Source organism: Impatiens glandulifera, chromosome 6 (genome assembly GCF_907164915.1).
Source record: "Impatiens glandulifera chromosome 6, dImpGla2.1, whole genome shotgun sequence".
NCBI classification, from domain to species: Eukaryota; Viridiplantae; Streptophyta; class Magnoliopsida; order Ericales; family Balsaminaceae; genus Impatiens; species Impatiens glandulifera.
Genome location: NC_061867.1, coordinates 19,525,852 through 19,546,620, shown reverse-complemented (window position 1 = coordinate 19,546,620; position 20,769 = coordinate 19,525,852).

The following is a 20,769-nucleotide window of genomic DNA, read 5'->3' as shown; positions in this document are numbered from 1 at the left end:
TGTTGATGAGATTGAAAACTTTGTATAGATAACAAATTAAGCATTCATCATAAAAATGCAGGGTAAAACTTGTTCATACATCACACATAACCACTTTCAAAAACCAGTATTCCAAAAACATAGTCAAAGAAACATAGTTTAAAAACTTAACACAGTAGGAGAAAGGAGATTATTGTTCTTCCCTTTTCACTCGAGGATCGATTGGATAGTTGAATCCTCCACCGCTTATTTATCCTTTCACCAGTTAGCAGGTTTTGAAACGGAGGAAGAGCATGACCACCACGACCGCTTCCACTTGATCTCCCACCACGATCACCGCCACTGGTATGACCTCCACGATCACTACCAGATTGCCCACCATGACCACCACTACTGCTTCAGCCTCCGCGATCACCACCGCTTCGACCTCCACCTCTTTTAGTTGGCCTTGGATTTTCATCGTTGGTTGGTGCTCGCTTAGATCTGGTGCCAGTTGATACACCATCACCTCTTCTGTTGGGCTCACCTTGAGTGATACGAGTCTGTTCTATTTCAGAAGCAACTTTTTCATTTTCTTTCTCTTGAAATTTCCTTGCAATGGAGTCGGCATACTCCAACCTTTCACCATCAGATCTTCTCAGGTTGCCTTGAATTTCAATCATCTGATTCTTGCATAATTCCATTGATTCCATGACCTCACTATGATTATCAAGATTGATTTGTCTTTCAAGACTCATCATTTCCGATTGACGACTGAAGAGCTGCTTTTCAAATTTGGAGAAATTTGAATTTGAGACATGAGTCTCATACGTATTCTTCTTTAGTGTATTATCCAACTCTTTGAGGATTTTGACACATTCAACAAATTCTTTTTTGTCCTCTTTCTGGGTCTTCAAAATCTTTACCATATTTGATCCCATAGATATCACATTCGTCTGAAGAGAGGTAAGCAGAGATTTCATAGTCTTCAGAAGCTTGGTACCATCTATAGAGGATCCTTCGTTGGATGAATCATCTTGTGATTCTACTGCCATGCTCTAAATAGGGTTAACTTCGGTGTGAATCTACAAGGATTTCTCCTGTTCATTCTTCTCAAACTCATTTCCAGTTTTATTTCGTTCTTCTTCTTCCAGCTCCCTTTCTGCTCTCTGAAATATTTCGTACAGATTACCCTTGCTGTGAATAGGATTGAGAATATTTTCATGAAGGTTACCAGCAGTAATATTAGGAAATGGTAGAGGCTTGACAGTTTTAGCATTTTGATCTTGTTCCCCCTTAGACGAGGAACTCTCTTCTTCGGCATCTTTGTCATTTGAAGGTTCTCCCTCAGATCTGATACTCCCTGGCTGACTAATTTCAGCCTCCTTTTCTTGAGCTTCCTCTGTTATGACAACAAGGGGATTTCACTACCACTTTTTTATTTAGAGTTTGAACGATCTCCATTACAATTTCTTCCTCCTGCGTTTCAAGAGCTTGGACCAGCTTTTCAACAACAACTTCTTCTTGATTTACAAGAGCTTGTTCTGGCTCTTGAATAATCTCTTCTTCTTCTAAGGATGGATTCTCTAGAACAGGTTCCTTATTTTGCTCGACAACGGGTTGAGCTAGTAAACGTCTTTCTTCTGCAGAAAGATTTCCAAATTCTATCAGAAGAGCAGCAGTTTGCTCATCTGTATTAGCATTATCAACTGAGACATCCATTGGTTCATCTTCATCAGAGAAAATACCAAAATATCTAACTCCTGAGCATTTAGCTCCATCAACATATCGAGTGACTACAGAAAGATAGTCAGCCATGATCTCGTCTAATCTCTTTAAGACTTTCACTTCCACTTCAACACCTTTCTTAATAGGGTTAAAATTAGCTTTTCTGGCTTTGATAAGATCTTTTCTTTTCAGACAAGCTTTGATAAGATCTTTTCTTTTCAGAGCTTCAAACACCTGCGGAGTTTTAGCCCATTTGAGAACCTTCTTTTCATCTACTACAAGCTTACGCCATTGACTACTTATTCTTGAACCCGTGACCTCATCATACTAGATAGATAATCTGTTATGGATCCAAGAGTCAAAATTTTCAATCTTCTCAGCAGCTATGGCTTTGACTTGATTCATCATGAGGTCAACAATGCATGTTGCCTCAGAAACATCTTTACTTTCTTCAATTACAACATTTTTCCCTTTTTTAAAAACCTCAACAGGTTTTGGAGAGGATCTTGGTTCACCAAAAACAATTCCACACGACTGTCTTGTGGAACGCATCAATTCATAGGCAGATACTGGTTTCTTGAAAAGACTAGGAGGAAGCTTTTCTCGAGTGACCTTCCCGGTTACTATTGAATCTTTTGAATTGGGATTTGAAAAGGATGGCTCTTTGATAGAAGTAGAGGATTCTTTTTCGGCAATGTCACCAGCCACAAGGGTAAGAACTGCACCTTGTTCTGGTTGAGCAAACTATGTAGCACCAACAACTACATGATCAGGTTGTTGAACAGGAGACTCAATCTTGTCAATATTCTCAAAAATTGGACCAGCTGACTCAACAGCAGGCCCTGCAGCAGATTCCTTTTCAGGAATAAAAGCAGATTTATCTTGTTCCATCACAGGAACATCAAACTTAGGCACATCGGCCATAGATTTAGAAGAAGTTACCTTTGATGACACTTTCATCGATTTAGACGCGCGGGGCGCCTTTGACTTGTCACCTTTTGAGACAGATGACCTTGAAGATCTCCGCAACTGTCTGGTAGCCAGAGACAGGGGAGACATGGGAATGGTGGCAAGTTCAACTGGACCTTGCCTGATTCTGGAATCAACTATTTCATAATCCTTCTTTGAAGAGCTCCTTAGGCTAGTAGAACTAGCCTCTAATTCGTTGACTGTTTTGGATCTCTTTGCTCTTGTCGGCAGGATGGAAGCGGCTGGCTGTTTAGATCGGGCAATCGATTTTCCACCTGTTTGTTGGCTAAAAGTACCTGAAGGCGATTCCTTAAGATTCTTCATTCTGACCAGAGTGTTGGCGACTGTGAACACAGTATACACCCTGTTTGAATTGATCGGTTGAGGTTCACCCATCGGAACCCACAAATGCTCCAACAAACGACTTAGTTGTGCAGCGAACGCTATACTTTCCTTGTTCTCCTGGTTGATGGAGAAGCAAAAATTCTGAAATAATGTTAAAGCCCAGTTGACCTGGATCCCCTTTGAAATGACACACATATAGTCAAATCGATCTTGACTATAAAGAATAAAGGATCCAGCCTTCCCTTGAAGCGCTTTTGCCACCACATCATTTAGCAAAATAAATTGTGGTTTAAGGACTTTCTTACTTCCATTTAGATGAATCGCCGAGCCATCGACATATAGAACCTTCTTCATTTCTTCCATTATCTCCGGTGATAGATTCTTGTTGAAAGTATGACCCTCCGACGAAAGTTCGAAGAACTCCGCGTACAAGGCTTCGTCGAAAGATATTTCCATCCCGTTTACAGTCGCTAAGATGAAATCGTCCACCATTGTTGCAGATTTAAAGAACTCTCGAACTTCCTTCTCGTAAAAGATGAAAGGACCGCCAAGATATTTCCCGAGACCTGAATACTCGAGGGTTCTGAACATATCGACCAGTTCCGGTTGATCGAAAGTGTAGACTGACGGAAAATCCACCTTCAAAGTGAAATGACCTAGCGTGGTTCTCTTGTTCACCATTTTCAGTAGAATATGAAAAGACACAAGATTAACACAGATTTTTGAGAGAGAAAGGCAAAGAAATCTAGGGTTCTTAGAAATCTTGAGAGATAAAAAGCTTTCAATCTTATGCAAAAATGTCCTTATATAGACCATGAGAAGTTATACAAGATAACCGTCGTTTTTCCTAGGGGTATGACCCATCATTTAAAATTAGACGTCCTTTCCAAAGAGTCATCATTATAATGAGGGTATATTAGTCATTCTATTTTAAGTTGAGAGACATGTGTCTTCATGTTATTATGAGATGACTGTTTTAATGTTTGAGTGGGAAAATCAGATATCTCCTCGCGTGGACAGTTGTCCTTGATCAGTCTAAAAGACATGTAGTTAGACGTTTTTCTTACTGCACAAATCTATAAAACTAAACGTCTGTTAGATGTGTGGGTCCATTAGACGCATACGTCTAATTAAGTGTTGTAAAGAATACGCCTAATGCCTATTAGACGTGTACGTCTAATTACGCATAAACATCACGTATTAGACGTGTGTTTTGTTAGACGTGAGCATCCACTTGCTCATGACGTAAAAACGTCTAACGTCTATTAGACGTGTACCTCTAACCGCATTGGTTTTAAACCACGACATATAGGCTTAGATGTACAGATTTTGAGCAAAAATACGTCTAAGTACAGACCATTTCTTTTAGACACCCTTGTCTAATAGACCGATTAAGGTCATTCGTATTGAGAGTATCTTTACTTTCAAAGTAATTTTTCCTCTCATTTTATACAATTACAAAAATGAATAACCAAATGTTTTGAGATCCTTCGGACCAAAAATATTTTAATTCTAAAACATAGAAAAACATTTATTCTTCTAAAATGGCAGCAACCATTGTTGATCCTCTAAACTGTATACTCAAAAGAGTATTCTCCATGCTTCCTTCCTGCAATCCTCCTGCATCACCTACATAAAAAACTATTTATAAACTTGGTACCCGTATTCAATTGGGTCCTCGATCAATTAGTCCCTTAGGAATCCATATTTGACATATTCTAATGGATTTCCCATGTTGCGTTGTAATTAATGCGTATGATTTTGACTTAGCAGACGACTTTCTGCTAGCCACTAATCCCTTAGCTTTTGAAGAGGACTTTCTTTTAAAACTCCTTGACTTTGAGTCAGGTTTTAGATTGCCAGACTTGCTAGTTGCTTCTAATTTATTATTCAGCCAGTTAACAGTCGGCGGAACATAAATAATTTCATTCTTAAAAGCTATTTCTTCACGAATGGGATCAAATTCATTGTCAGTCATACCATCTTTAACAAAACTTATTGGCTTAAGCTTGTCATTTGATGAGTTTGACTTTTTTCAGGACAGGTTAGGGTCATTGCCATCAAATCCTAGACCGGAGCTAGATCCAACAGGTCTTAACATGCTGATCTGATATTTGACAGCTTCTCCAGACCTTGTCCATGCACTGACAACATAGTTTAATCTCTTGTTTTCAGCTAAAATAGTTTGGATCTGTTCTTTGAGCATCTCATTCTCAGATGAGATCTCTACAACTTTCTTTTCAAAAACATTTGATTCAAAAGTTTAAGGTAAAGTTGGTTGAGATACATCAGGTGAAGATTTAGTTTCATTTAGGGATTCTGCTAGCTTTCTGTACTCAATGACCATGTCATTTAGTGCAGCTACCAGTTGTTCCCTTGAAAATCTATTAGAAGAGAAGTCAAATACCTCAGTTTCATGATTCTGTTCTCCATCTTCTCTTGCCATGAAGCAAGCCACTTCTTCGTTATCACTATTACTTGATGAGAAGTAAGAGTCACGGATGCTTCGTTTGTTCTTTCCATCTCCTTCCATAATAGCCTTCAGCTCTTTTCCATCATCCTTTGCATCTTCACGTTTCAGCTTCCTGCACTCCGATTGGTAATGCCCTGCAATACCACAGTTATAACACTTAACATTAGTCTTTTATTTCTTATTATTATTAGAATTTGAAGAGCTTGAGTTAGGGTTGTTCTTCTTCATGAAGTCGCCAAACTTCTTCACGAAGAGAGACATGGCGTCACTGCTCAGTTGTTGTGCCGCCATCTTCACATAAGTAGCTACAGGTGGCTCTTCAGCAGTCACCAGAGCTTTGGTAATGATAATGGATGTGGATTGATCTTCTTCAATCCTACAGTTCAACTCGAACTCATAGGCCTTGAGATCAACAAACAGGTCGAAGAGAGAGATCTTGTTGAGATCTTTGGATTCCCTCATAATCATCGTCTTTATGTCCCATTCCCTTGGAAGAACACACATGACCTTAATAGCAATCTCCCTGTTGCTATAGGTCTTGCCTAGGATGGACAAGGAGGAGACAATTTTGCTGAATCTAGTGTCGAACTCGTTCATTGTTTCACTAGGACGCATCTTGAAACTGTCAAACTGTTGAGTAGCAACCATGATCTTGTTTTCCTTGGTTTGCTCGTTTCCCTCACACAGTTGGGTGAATCTGTCCCAGACCTCTTTAGATTTATCACACTCGATAATGTAGTTGAACATGCTGTCATCGAGAGATCTGTACATAACATCAAGAGACATGTTGTTGAGATTGTTCTGCCTCTTTTCTTCACTAGTCCAGTCAGCTTTCTCCTTATCGATCTTGATAGGACCTTCTGTGATAACACTCCACATTTCGTCATGAAGAGAAGAGAGATGAGCACGAACTCTCTTCTTTCATACGATGTAGTTTTCTCGAGAGAAAGTTGGAATAGTGGTTGCACTGGAATCTTTGGTTATGGTTGTCATTTTTCATGAAAGGCTTGAGAATAGAAACAGGGCTCTGATACCAATTGATAGGATCGGCTTAATCAATAAAGACGGGGGTCTGGCGATTGATGAAGGCTTATGAAAAATGGTTTGAAAGAAATCTTGTTAGGGATTTGATTCACTTTCTATTCTACGCAAACCCTTTTAAACACTTGAAACAGAATCAAGTGCGGAAATGTTTACTTAGGTTTAAGCTTATGATCAAGAATGAGAAGATGACAGAAATGAACAACACATCAGTTTGTTTATGGATGTTCAGAGCAAACTCTCCTACGTCACCCCTTCTTCCAACCACCGGAAGGATTCACTATAATATGATTTGAATCAAATACAGTTTGTACACACTTAGTTCACTGTTGAATAGAATACACTCTGTTCAACTTACAAGATGAAGAATATCACTCAGTTAAAGGATGTTTTGATTCTAACTCTCTCTTGATTAACACACAGTAAAGCAAGAAAGCATCTAACAGTTTCAGTAATCTGGATATCAAAATGATCGATTGAATTATCTCTCTGTGATTCCGGCTTGTTCACTCAAAGTTTTGGCTGTTCTTCCGTTGTCCTTAAGAATCTTTAAATATGAGCAGGTACCAACGATCGAATCTTCATAATGATACGTGGCACTCTTCCATTGTTACGCCTCCATAGTACACAGCAGACTCTGAATACAAGGATCGTGGCCGTACACAACAGGTAGTGCGCCGAATATTCTTCAGAGATTTACCTGCAAAACAAGTAGTGGGAAGGATATTCGCTTACGTGTCATTTGTTGATTGGTTGCATTGGGCTGTCGTACTGATCTTCACTAGAAAGTGGAGCAGGAGTAGCGTACAGTTATAACACGTGGGTAGACGGGTGCTAGCTTCAAGCAACATCTTAAGCAAAGCATTAGACGTATTTCAATTAGACGACCTCGTCTAATGAAATCAAGCGTACCGTCTAATAACAGAATCCATTAGACCACCTGGTCAAATAGGATTAGACTTACGTCTAATTACAATCACTTCAGACTAATTTGAAGGAGTTAGACTGCACGTCTAACTTTCACAAGTTAGACTGCACATCTAACTTTTTCTTTCTATTAGACTGCACGTCTAACTCCACGAGTTAGACTGTACGTCTAATTACGAGTTCATTAGACTGCACATCTAACTCCACGAGTTAGACTGCACGTCTAATTCTGAGTCCATTAGACTGCACGTCTAACTCCACGAGTTAGACTACATGTCTAATTAGTCCAGTTAGATTGGACATCTAACACCGCTTAGTTAGACTACACGTCTAACTTCGCTAGTTAGATTGCACGTCTAACACCGTGCATCTAATATCAAATTGGTCTAATGAACCTCATTAGAACCAAGTCTAGTGAAATCTGATTTCAATACACCTGTATCAAAAACAATTAGACACATATAAAATCTATTCATCATTTCATCATCAAAATTCCAATAGTCAAACTATTTCAACACTTTATCAAAATAATTTGACCCAACAAATTACAATCGGCTCTCAATACAAGGTTACCTACTTATCCTTTTGAGAGATGAATCAGGATGAAATGTAATTCATGGTGTAAAAGTGTCGATTTTATTTCGGAAATTCTCCTAGTGTGAACTAGAGTTTTATTATCTTTTTCTTATTTCATTTTATTTTTTGAATGCCCCTAGTGTGAACTAGGATTTTATTCTATTTTTTTTATATCATTTAAACATTTTAGTCAAAACTTTAAGGTTTTTAGAAAACGGTGAAACATGTGTATGTAAATCAAAATCCCACGACGTATTCACATCATTCCCCTCTGAATTGTCTTTTAGCAAATTACTTCTTGAGTGCATTGAGGTTGTTTAGTACAGAAAATTCATCTCCATCTATCTTGTCCAAGTAGACTACAGACTTAAATAAGATTTTATAGATGATGAACGGGCCTTCACATTGAGATCGGAACTTGCCCCTTGGGTCCAACAATTCTTGGGACTTTTTTCAGAATTCCAAGGCTTGACTTTCTTGTTGGGTTGTATGTTCTGGTCGGATATATGAAAAGCATTTCGATACCATATCCTTATTTTCTTAAAGCCCCTTCGAACATGAGCCATCACGAGTCAATCTCGATTGTCATTATCTGACCCTCTAGAAATGATAACTCACCATCTTCTTTGGCATTGATGGGTTGGTCAACTAGAATGTCGGATACCACACTTCCCTTTATGGATTTTTGTACTATGTATGTGATGTCTTACTCTAAGATCATCATCATCATTCACTTGGCTAATATTGGGAATAACTATGTTCATTGAAAAAAAGGATCGGATCCAACACCGACACAAGTTCATTCAAGTGTACTTGCATGTAATGCCTTAGCCTATTGGTTACTCATGCAAGTTCCCAACACACATTTTCGACTAATGAATAATTGAGTTCATACCCCTTCATTCTCTTGCTCACATATTAGACCACCACTTCAACTTTGTTCTCGTTTTCTTGGGCAAACATTCTTCCCATCGCAGTCTAGTTACCGTTAGGTATATAATTAATGGCACTCTCGGCCATGGCGACATCAGAATGGGTGGTGACTTAAGATAGTCTTTCTTTTTTCGAAGGCATTTTAGCACGCGTCATCCCAAACAAAATCCTAATTCTTTATAAGTAATTTGAATAGAGGATCCCAAGTCATTGTCAACTCACAACTAATGTATTGAATCTTCCCTAAGAATTATCAACTTTTACTTTGTGAAGCTTGTATAGTTGTGAGATCATCACTTTTACTAGGGTTGGCTTCAATACCTCTTTGAGTGTTCAAAAATCCTAACATCTTTCTCGTTGTTACTCCGGACGTGCACTTTTTGGGATTCAACAGTAGTTGATACTTCTTGATTCGATGTAGGAATTTTCGAGGTTGATGAGGTGTCTTTCAGGATATTTAGATTTAACGATCATGTCATCCACATATACTTTTACTTCTTTGTGGATCATGTCGTGAAGGATTATGGTAGCCGTTCATTGATATGTGGATTCCACATTCTTAAAACCAAAGGGCATGACCCTATAACAAAACGTGTCAACCTCGGTTATGAATGTGGTCTTTATCTTGTCTTTTAGGCTATCAACACTTGATTGTAGCTAGAGAATCCATCCAAGAATGATAATAACCTATGTTTGGCTGCGAGATTGACCAAAACTTCGATGTGAGGTAATGAGAAGTTATCTTTCGGACTCGCTCGATTGAGATCTCGATAATCGACACATACATGGATCTTCCCATCCCTTTTAGCTACCAGGACAATATTGGAAACCCAATTGAGATACTCGACAACCTCGAGGAATCTTATGTCCAATTGTTTATGTACCTCCTCTTTCAATTTATCCATAATTTTTGTTCGCATGCATCAAAGTGTTTGCTTAACTAGTTTGGCATCGGGATAGAGTGAGAAATGATGTTGGATAATCTAGGAACTAACATATATTGATAGAATCATGCAAAGACATCTTTGTTTGATTATAAAAGTTTGATTAAATCTTGACGTTCGTTTAAACTTTGTCCAACTAAAAAAATTTGAGGATCTTCTATTGTGTTTAAATCGACTTCAATAGTTTTTTCTGTTGAAAAAAAACCTCATTTTCATTGGTGAAATAACATTAAGGATCTTCTTTATCGTCTGAAATATCTTAACTAATGAATTTCAATGCTAATGGGGTTGTCCCATGGACGTCTTGGAGACTTTTCCTTGACTCTTCCTCTTACAACTCTAGGGCTAAACTTGTTTTCCGTGAAGAGCTTTGACAAGTCCGTGATCGTGTTCTTTTAGTCCGTCAGTCTTTTCATCATCACACAAGCATAAATATTAGGTTTAAAAGGGTAATTAAAAAAGATTTCGAAATCAGGGTAATATTTGAGAGAAAAGGGTTAATGAAAGGCTCGGGGAAGTCAAAACAAATAACGTCTCTTATTTCTTTAATAAAGTGACCATTAAGTGTGGGAAGGCCCAGAATACACAAATCAAGTGTTTTACATCTCCTTATTCTTTTTGATTCGTTCAATTGGTATCCGAGTCTAATCCTTCTTTGATCACAGAGAAGTTAATCAAAGTGGGTCTGCCTTCTCCATTTGGACCTTATAAGTTATTCTTATTGTCGTTAGGCTCACAAACCCATTATTGGAAAATAGTTCATTTTACGCATCATATAACATACTAGAAAACGGAAAATACGGAAATTTGGAGCTGAAGAAGAATCCTTACATGTCGTGAATACCAAACTGATCTCAAAACCATTCAATTCGGCGTCTAACCCTATCATGTGAGATGCCCTTAGTCATTCCATCACGTACACTTCTCCTTCCACTATAACTAGAATGTCATTGTCATAGAAATATATTTTTCTATGTAATGTGGATGATACGAATTTTTCTTGATGAAGCCAGCCATGGTCGTCCCATGGGGACATTGTACGATGGATGCATGTCGATCACACAAAATCAATATCAAAAGGCACCCCATTCACTTTGATGGTCTTCCTAAATTTTTCCATTACATCTCTCATGGAACTGTCGAATATTCGTACACAAAGGTTAGAATGAGTGATTATGTCTTTGTGAACCCAATGTGTTCTAACGTCCTCCGAGGACAAATGCTCAATGTCAATCCATTGTCAATTAAAGCTATTAAGTCATTCCTTCGGTGTGGATTTAGATGTACAACACTTTTGCATGACTTGATCCGAATGTTGGCAAATCAAAATCTTCAAAATCGACCATCAGACATTTGTACTACTAGTGATCATGGCCACTAATTCATCTGGAGTCGTATTCGCCTACAGATTCACTTTGCTCAGTTTTGTGTGGTCCGCTTGATGGTTCTCAATTGAATAAATAAGAGTCTCCTAGAATGAGATGTATGTGTTTATTTTCTTCAATTGTCTTAGAAAATTATCACATGCGTTCATCTCCTTTGGCTCCAAATTCCTAGCTTCTCGATTGTATTGCTTGGTCCCCTTTGGTTAACGTTAAGGACGATCTTCATCAATGTTGATTGAAAGTCTAACATGTTTCTAGTGACGTTCACCTCATTAGTTTTCGCTCTCCTTTTTGGTTACTACTTAGATTGATTTCGTCGTACAATTCATTAGTCCTTTGCCATTTATGTCGAATCTTATCTGAAATCGAATCAAATTCTTCATCATCTCTCCACCAATTTTGACTGTTTTCTTTGGCAATCAGATCAGCCTCTTCTCATCCTTCCACCAATTCTAAATTGTCTTTCGATAATTGCGGCTCATCACTTTTGAAAACTGAATCGCTTCTTCTTTATATGTCCAAGAAAATTGACTCGACTTTTTTAATGTTTGTTCACTTTTATCGTCATTTTCCTCAAAATCCTAGAAATTATTCATTACAATCATCAGATCATCTATAATTAAGCTCAACAAGAATTCTTCGTCGAACACATTCCCCTCAGTTTGGATCATATGAACTCCGTGATTTGACAACAAATTCCTGTTCACTTCCGGCTTTAGGATGATGTAGTTATCAATGAGGTACTAGATTTCTCCTTCAACTTGAATCAATGATCGGTAGGATGACCTTTCATCTGATGATACTCGCATAGGCATTTTTAAATTTGCCCAAGAACCTCTAGTCTTTCCTTGGTTTCAATTGTACATTCAATTTCCTCCTCATCATAATCTCGAGAGCTCGACTTGACATTATTCCTAATTTGTCATATGCCCTCCGTTTTTTTGTCTATGGGAGACGACCATCCTTGCTTTGTATCATTTGTGCCATCATGTACTATCGTTTAGTTGTTCATTGCCTAAGGTTCATCTACCCATGCATCGATCACATAGTGACCTCCTCCCTTAGTTTTTTGGCAAACTTATTTAGGGCGTTGTAGGGTTTTACTTCCTTGGAAAATGCATTGTCGAGATTCTTCCACACTTTCATTAGTTTCCTCAAACTCTAGAAATATTTAATTATCAATTGTACATTGAGTTGAGGATCTCGAGGATAATGTCCACTTCTTTTTGCTTAGTAGGGAGAAAGTTAATGCCCGACGTAATGTCAATCCATTTGGAGGCATATTTGACAAACTTCTCGTGTTTGCCTTGCTTGACAAATTTCAAGTCTTATTCTTTGTTTTCCAAGCTCTAGTGGATGTTGAATCTACCTATAAATGCCTTATCCAGGTAATCCATTGTTTCAATCGAGTTACATTGTTTATCAAGTACCATGGAAGGGCAACATCATCAAGATACTTTGAATTTTTTTTAGTAAAGTTGTAGTTCCTAACTTTAAAGAGACCGTGGCTGGGAGATAACCATTTGTAAAGAATGGTAGATTATTATTCCTAATATACTTCTTAAGATCATGTAGGATTGTGGCCTTCTCGGCGGTATTTAACCCCATTTTCCAATCGTCATATGTCTTGGCATTCTTTTCTTTCATCATTTTGTCGTACTCGGCTTTCATCTTCACATGTGTGGCCTAAGTTGAGAAATTTTTGCAGTGTATGTGAGGTTTGTTTATTGAACCAACATATCTCTCCCCAAACATCAAATTGTCTTTTCCTTTAGGTTGTCGCTTTTTCCTCTTCCCTAATTTCAGCTCTTGTAACAGGGCCTCTTCTTCAATCGAAAAATGTTCACCATCTAAATTAGAATCGTCGTAGTACATGACTTCCTTGATAAAGGGTTCAACATTAGGTGGTTGTTTGTATAGGTTTTGGAGTGGGGGTTCAAGTTCGTTCCTAGATGTGCTTGCATGACCTTGAGCTGAGTTGTCGATTAAGAGCACCATCTACTTGGACATGTGGGCGGTCATCTCCTTAAGGTGTATGGATTCGACTCTTGTAATAGTTTTACTTGCTCTTGGATTTTCCTCCATTTCAATTCTTATGAATCACCATGTTCTTGGATCTCTCTTTTGTGCGGTCGTGGTTAACCTGTGAGTCATGAATAAAGGTTAAGAAGAGAAGTCTTGTTTGTCACATGATAAGCCATATCACCATTCATGCTCATACATAATCTAAAATGGAAATGTACGTATATTTTCCATTCAAAATTTATGCGAAAAGGATAGATTATATTAAATATGAGGTTTAGTGTCAAAACACACCATAAAAAAGTTACAAACATTCTATTAAGCTTGAAATTATAACTTAGCTTTCTGAGTTCTTTATTTTAATAAACGAGTTCTTGATTGATGGGACCGAGGTTGGAATTATATAATCTAAGCGCAGCGGAAGTAATATGAGAATAATTTGAGATGGGGAAAAGAAGAGTCAAGGATGAGAAAATAAATAATGTTGGTCTATACCAAACAGTCCAAGACAAAGGTTCAAAACCTAAAATAAAATAGGGGTGAAGAACTTTCACAAGAGAATTCAAATATTCATTCTTGGGTCCTTGGGGAAGAAGTATCAGCCTTATATAGTTGTTATCGTTCCCCACAATATTCAGAATTATTGTTGTAACAACACAACAAAATTCGGTTTTAGAAATATAAGAAAAGGAAACAAAACAGAATATTAAAACAAAAAACAGAAATGTAGCACAAGTGCACACTAGGACCGATGAAGGGTGCTAGAATTATTCTAGGACCGATGCATTAATTTGGAGAATCTTCAAAGAAAACTATTACCTCTTGCTTCGGTCGGACTTCAGCAAGTTCAGCAAGGGTCGCAGCATAGGACCGCAATCCTTTATAAGCCTTTGATAACATCTTTTCAGTAGTGGAGTTGGCCGGATCCTTATAGTCTTTTGCACTACCGGGTTAGTCGCCACTCTGCCCATGTAAGAAATTTGTGTGCACCCAAAGTCAAGTTTTATGTTGTTTAGATCTGACCTTTGTTGCTGCAATGTCTCCAAGACTTGGAACAGATATATAAAAAACTTCTTCCATCTCCGATTATACTCTATAGTGTATTCAAAAACCCAGGCCAAGTCTTTTCCCGAACCAGCATCACAGGGGCAACAAAAGAGACATAACTTCTGTTATTCTTCTAACTTGTGGTCGATCTTTGGGTTGCTGGAATAGAGCGTTGAACACTTAAAATAGTTGCTGGAGATCTTCAGGAATATCTTCCAAGGTCATTTCCGCGAGGGAAACAGCTTGGCCTTCATGATGACCTTTTATTTGCACTTTGGCAACAACACTACATTTTTCCAAAGTCTTTTCCATCTGGTTACATGCATCAGAGTGACCTGTGCCCGAGGAATACCCTTTAGGATCGTGGTTCTTCCTTGCTTCTCATAAGAAAGAGTCATCTTTTCGAAATTCCAGGATGAGGGACCTAATGTAATCATCCATTCAATGCCCAACACAATATCATATCCGTCCATGGAAATTACCTTCATTTCTGTTTGATAGTCATTGCCTTCCATCGAGCATCTCAAGTCTTTGCAACTGCTAGAGCATAAAATATTGGATCCATCAGCCACTCTAACCGATTACGCCTGGGTCTCCATGCTTTTGTGGCCTAATTTCTCCAAAATCCTGCTATTGATAAAATTGTGGGAGCTGCCTGTATCAATCAGGATCACCACCGGCAGGTTCCCAATCTTGCCAAGAATCTGGAGCGTTTGAAAAGTTTTAGAACCGGTCAATACATGTAAGGATATGGTTGGTTCTTCCCCTGTCCCAAGCAACAAAGGTAGATCATCAAAAACAGATTCTTAAATGGGTTCTTGGTCTTCTTGATGATTAGCCGAGACCATGAATAATTTGGATTTGCACCTATGGTTGGGCTCCCACCTTTCATTGCAAGTATAGCATATGTCGTTCTTCCTTTTCTCGTCCATTACAACCGGGTCTAATTTCTTAATTTGGCCCTGGTTTATGCTTGAAGAAGACGCGTACGAGGAATTCTTGATGTCGGTATTCCGGTTGGTTCTCGGCTAGGCTGTGTTAATATTGGATGGCTTTGGCAGCAGTAGTACTTCAACGCTATACAAGTGCCCGCTGCTCATTAGGGACATGTACGTTGCTTCTTGGACTTTAGCCATGGTCATGGCTTCGTTTAGGGACCCAAGAAATTGCAGCCGAATGCAGTTCGTAATCTCCTTCCTCAAACCGGACAAGTAGCAATCTATAACGTAGTCCCTTGGCATATGATATAATTTTTTAGAGATTGAAATGTATCACAGATTATATTCTTGAACCGAACCAACCTGTTTCAAATTCATCAGCTATCTCATTAGAGTGTCGTGTATAGAGGGCCCGAATTGCGCCAAGAGGTCTCTTTTGAACACATTCCATGACAATGCTTCCATATGGTTGCGGTTCTAAAGATATGACTCGTACCACATTCTTGCTTCGCCAGAAAATTGAATGGGGCGATTTCTAGTTTCGTTGCATCCTTCGTCTTGTCCACCCTGAAGAATTGTTCGGTAGATATCAGCCAGCCCTCAACATCAGGTCCATCAAACCGAGGAAAGTCGATCTTGGTTAGCCGAGTGGGAGGAACATAGTGTTGGTCGCGGTTCTGGCCATTGTGTTGGGGTCGATATGGAGGACCGTGGCAAGAAGGCTCATCATCATAGGGATCGGTGCGGGGATCTTGGCCATTTCCAGATGCACCACTTTCAATCGCTGCCAGTCTTTCTTCAGCGGTATTGAATCTTCTGTCCATGTTATTTCTTAATTCGGTCATCTTCTGTTTAAGGGAAGCGTTCATAGCAGCCGATTCAGTCATGTGTTGGTGCAAAATGGTCTGTGTAGTTGCTGATTGTTGCGACAAACCATCGATTAGGAACTTTAGCGCCTCCATTTCTGTCTGCTGGCGGGTTTCCACCATTTGGAGAATCGCCCAACTCTGATACCAATATGTTAAGCTTGAAATTATAACTTAGCTTTCTGAGTTCTTTTTTCAATAAACGAGTTCTTAATTGATGGGACCGAGGTTGGAATTCTATAATCAAAGCGCAACGAAAGTAATATGAGAAGAATTTGAGATGGGGAGAAGAAGAGTCAAGGATGAGAAAAGAAATATTGCGTTGGTCTATACCAAATAGTCCAAGACAAATGTTCAAAACCTAAAATAAAATAGGGGTGAAGAACTTTCACAAGAAAATTCAAATATTCATTCGTAGGTCCTTGGAGAAGAAATATCAGCCTTATATAGTTGTTGTCTTTCACCACAATATTCAGAATTATTGTTGTAACAACATAACAGAATTTGGTTTGAGAAATATAAGAAAATGAACAAAATAGAATATTAAAACAAAAAACAAAAATGTAGCCCAAGTGCACACTAGGACCGATGAAGGGTGCTTGAATTATTCTAGGACCGATGCATTAATTTGGAGACCCTAACACATTCTCACACCCTCTTCCTCACATTTATATTTTTCACTCAAGTATTTTACAAGCATAAGTGAAGGAATTACATTTAATACATTACAAAATGACATCTTGTAGCGACATACATCTTGTAGTTAAACATCTCATTTATGGCCAATACATTCCCTTCGAAGGGATGCATTGTATATTTACCAAATTTCTTAAACAAAGGCAATGTGTAGTATGATATAGTGGACTCAAACCCGAAGAGCGTGATTAAGAGCTTGTCATCCATTATGTGTGTCATCTTTAATATGTGATACCAAGGCATGGTAGTTCATATAGAGATATCATTCTTGATCATAGGCTTTGGGTTTGCCAAGTTCAACATATTTCCATGGGTTATGGTGTTGAACATGTAATCTATTGGCAAAGGAGGGATCATCTTGAACTTCTTGATCAAGCATATGTAGAGGACCAATGATACACCCAATAGTGACATAGAATTGTGTTGATTAAACTCGTTTAAATCCAAAAGTGTTTCAGCTAGGATAAGTCTGGATGGGTCTTTTCTTTCCTCTTTTCTCTGCTAGTATCTGTAACGGTTTATGAATAACCGTTACAGATGTTCATTAATAACTCGTTCCTTCTTTCTTTTTTCCTTCTTCCTTTCTTTCTTTTCCTTTCTTCCGCGCGCGACTGTTTTCTCCTTCTTCTTCCGTCGATCATCCGACGATCTTCTTCTACCGCCGATCTTCCACCGATCAGGTAAGTTCTTCTTCTATTCTCTTCTTCTTCCACTCTTTTCTTCTTCTTCCCCTCTTCTCTGTTCTTGCCCTGTCCGCCGCCAACATTAACTGTCCGATCAATCAGGCCTAGGTAAGTTCTTCTTTTTTCTCACAAATTTATCTATTTCAATCTATTTCCTTATTTCGGATTCACAAATTTATCTATTTCAATCTATTTGTATTTCGAATAGGTTAATCTTTACTATTTGATGATTCCGACAAGGTGGAATTCCGGCCAGCAACGTCGTACCCCTAAGCTCGTCGCAAATTAGGTACTCCCTATTCTACAATAGGTTTCTTTTTTATGACAATCCCCCATCTATGAAGTACATTCAACTTTCTGTAGTCATTGTTTTTTGGTGAACTATAACTATGTGAATGCTGCTTCACATGATTTCTTCTCTTATTTTGCAGATGCCTGTTTGATAGACTGTAGCTTCTGTGGAGCTGACTTGTGTTCTGCACATCTTCAGGTTGGGTCTCTTTAATCAATATATGGAAAATATAGATTAACTTGCAATCAGTTAATTATTTAGTATTGAAATAGACAGTCCTCATACTACTTGATATCAGTTCTTTGTGTGGTTTTCCTATTTGCTTCAATAGATGATAGTTCAGATTTTAAATTAGTTGATTCATGCCATTGTGTGGTTTTAAATTAGTTGATTCAATAGATGTGGTTTTCCTATTTGCTTCAATTAAGAGACAATAATTAAATTTGACTAATGATTCATTCCATTGTGTGTAATGTTCAGATTTTAAATTCATGCATTGGTAATTCTCTCTGATTTGGTCCTTAAACGTTTTTTCCATGTACAGAATTATTGAAAAGGAAATACATTAAACGTATGATCAAATTAGTTGATAATCCACTCAATCAATCAAGAGAGTACTCAAATAACTTTTTCCTCACCTTTCAATGAAGTCTCATGAACCTGTTATTGAAATACTGCTGCTAGTTGAGATTTTTTACAACTCTTTTATTAAAAAAGAGGACTGTGTATTCTATTTATAGTTTGGCTGAATAGTTAATTTGAAATAGGACTGTGTGCAGTATTTCTCAATACTATTTTTCATTTTATTTTGCAGAAAATTCAATTTTCACCGTTTGCCCCTATATTTCCTATCGCTGCTTGAAGTTTGCCCTTTCAGATTCAGGTTAGTTCTTATTTACAATCAATGTTATTTCTATGTTAGATTGGTAATAATGAATGCTAAAGTTAGATTGTTATTTGTATGTTAGATTAGTAATATTGAATGCTAAGTAGATTATTGATGTTAGGTTAGTGGATACTTTGTATGTTAGGTTAGATAATATTGAATGCTAAGTTAGATTATTTGATGTTAGTATTGCATGTTTGGATTATTAGATTAAGTTAGATTATTTGTATGTTAGATTATTGCATGTTTTGATTATTAGATTAATTGTATGTTAGATTATTGGATTGATAGATTAAGTTAGATTATTTGTATGTTAGATTATTGCATGTTTTAATTATTAGATTAACAAATGATTTGTATGTTTGATTATTGATGTTATGTTGTTGGATTATTAATATGTATGTTAGGTTAAATGGAAATCCCAGACAAAACATGGATGACTATGCTTCATACCGATCCAAAATATAGTGAGGGGGTTGACAAATTCATAGAATTTGCTAAAAGGTCTACGAGTAGATCATCGATTGCATGTCCTTGTGTAAGGTGTGCAAATCGAGTATATGAGAATAAGAGTGTGGTTAGATCCCATCTTATTGTATACGGAATAAGACAAAATTATGGTTTTTGGTATTTTTACGGTGAAAAGAGGTCAATTGGACGTCAACTTGTAAATGATGTTACCGAGAATGTGGAGGAAGATGAATCAGATGATGAAATTGAAGACGAACCGATCAATGAACCACCAACTAACGAGACTAATATCATGGAAGACGAACCTGTTAAAGTTTCTGAGGATCATCTAATGGAAGATATTATTGCTGAGGATCATCTAATGGAAGATATTATTGCTGATTTGTACCCTAATGTCAACAATGATAATGAACATCCAAGTGAAAATGAGCCTTTCGTTGATGATGCTACGTTTTACAAATTGTTGGACGATTCGAAACTACCTTTGTATGAAGGTTGCGGTTCTGAAGATATGACCCGTACCACATTTTTGCTTCGCCAGAAAAGTGAATGGGGCGATTTCTAGTTTAGTTGCATCCTTCGTCTTGTCCACCCTGAAGAATTGATCGACAGATATCAACCAGCCCTCAACATCAGGTCCATCAAACCGAGGAAAGTCGATCTTGGTTAGCCGAGTGGGAGGAACATAGTGTTGGTCGCGGTTCTTGCCATTGTGTTGGGGTCGATATGGAGGACCGTGGCAAGAAGGCTCATCATCATAGGGATCGGTGCGGGGATCTTGGCCATTTCCAGATGCACCACTTTCAATCGCTGCCAGTCTTTCTTCAGCGGTATTGAATCTTCTGTCCATGTTATTTCTTAATTCGGTCATCTTCTGTTTAAGGGAAGCGTTCATAGCAGCCGATTCAGTCATGTGTTGGTGCAAAATGGTCTGTGTAGTTGCTGATTGTTGGGACAAACCATCGATTAGGAACTTTAGCGCCTCCATTTCTGTCTGCTGGCGGGTTTCCACCATTTGGAGAATCGCCCAACTCTGATACCAATATGTTAAGCTTGAAATTATAACTTAGCTTTCTGAGTTCTTTATTTCAATAAACGAGTTCTTGATTGATGGGACCGAGGTTGGAATTCTATAATCAAAGCGCAACGAAAGTAATATGAGAAGAATTTGAGATGGGGAGAAGAAGAGTCAAGGATGAGAAAAGAAATATTGCGTTGGTCTATACCAAATAGTCCAAGACAAATGTTCAAAACCTAAAATAAAATAGGGGTGAAGAACTTTCACAAGAAAATTCAAATATTCATTCATAGGTCCTTGGAGAAGAAATATTAGCCTTATATAGTTGTTGTCTTTCACCACAATATTCAGAATTATTGTTGTAACAACATAACAGAATTTGGTTTGAGAAATATAAGAAAATGAACAAAATAGAATATTAAAACAAAAAACAAAAATGTAGCCCAAGTGCACACTAGGACCGATGAAGGGTGCTTGAATTATTCTAGGACCGATGCATTAATTTGGAGACCCTAACACATTCTCACACCCTCTTCCTCACATTTATATTTTTCACTCAAGTATTTTACAA